Raw genomic sequence first — 836 nt, forward strand, 5'->3', positions numbered from 1 at the left:
GATGTTAGAAACAGTTGCAAGCTTCCATGAGGGTGCAATGAATTGAACCCTGGTCCTCCTGAAGAGCTGTCAGTACTTAATCATTGAGCCACCTCTCCAGCTCCAAATTTTGAATTTTAAAGCATAGGAGGTTGCTGGTTCACAGAAATCAAAACCAGTAGATGACATTAAATCAAGTCAAGTGAAACCATTATATTCTTAGTCAACAAGATGGTTAAACAGTCTCTGAGCTTGTTTGAAATTTAGAGCATCAGGCTACCATGAAAATCATTGACTTATAATGCACTTTTCAATAGGATTGTCCTGGGAAATTTGCATGCTCATTTAAGTTTAGAAAGACTCAATATGTAGTTTTAATTATAGGCAAACATAATGATTTTATTGTTTTGTGATCCAATATTACATTACAGAAAGAAATGAATGTTATGTTAAGAAAGTGACAAGACTTACCTGGCAGGAGAGATACCATGATCAGGAAGGTGGTTTTCCCAGGGCGAGGCTTATCCATTGCACTCTGGATGCGCTGATCCCTGTGATTTCCCCAAATGTGGGAAACTCGACTGCATAATTTGTGGTAGTGGGGGACTGCTTTCAAGCTCTCCCCTGAAAAAAAAAAGAAAGTGACAAGGGACATTTCCTCTAGACACATGCAGGAGGTCCTCTGAGCAGCAATGTTCCCAAGATGATTCCCACATCATCATTTCAGGCATCAATTATTTTTATCAGGGCCTGCTTCACTTCCTAATGTGTGTTGTCTTTTCACACATGTGTTTGGCCTTTGTCCTATGCAAAGAAAAGTAATAGACACAATTATCAAGGAATGGGAGATTTTGTGA

At 39.1% G+C, this 836-nt stretch overlaps 1 non-coding gene across 1 annotated transcript; it reads left to right on the top strand.

Annotated features, from left to right (window-relative positions):
• Positions 1 to 442: 442 nt before the first annotated feature.
• On the top strand, positions 443 to 606 carry LOC116081375. The gene has a single exon (XR_004114863.1). It is a non-coding gene; the product is annotated as a U1 spliceosomal RNA (small nuclear RNA).
• The last annotated feature ends 230 nt before the right edge of the window (positions 607 to 836 follow it).

This window comes from Mastomys coucha, unplaced genomic scaffold (genome assembly GCF_008632895.1).
Source record: "Mastomys coucha isolate ucsf_1 unplaced genomic scaffold, UCSF_Mcou_1 pScaffold6, whole genome shotgun sequence".
Classification (NCBI taxonomy): domain Eukaryota; kingdom Metazoa; phylum Chordata; class Mammalia; order Rodentia; family Muridae; genus Mastomys; species Mastomys coucha.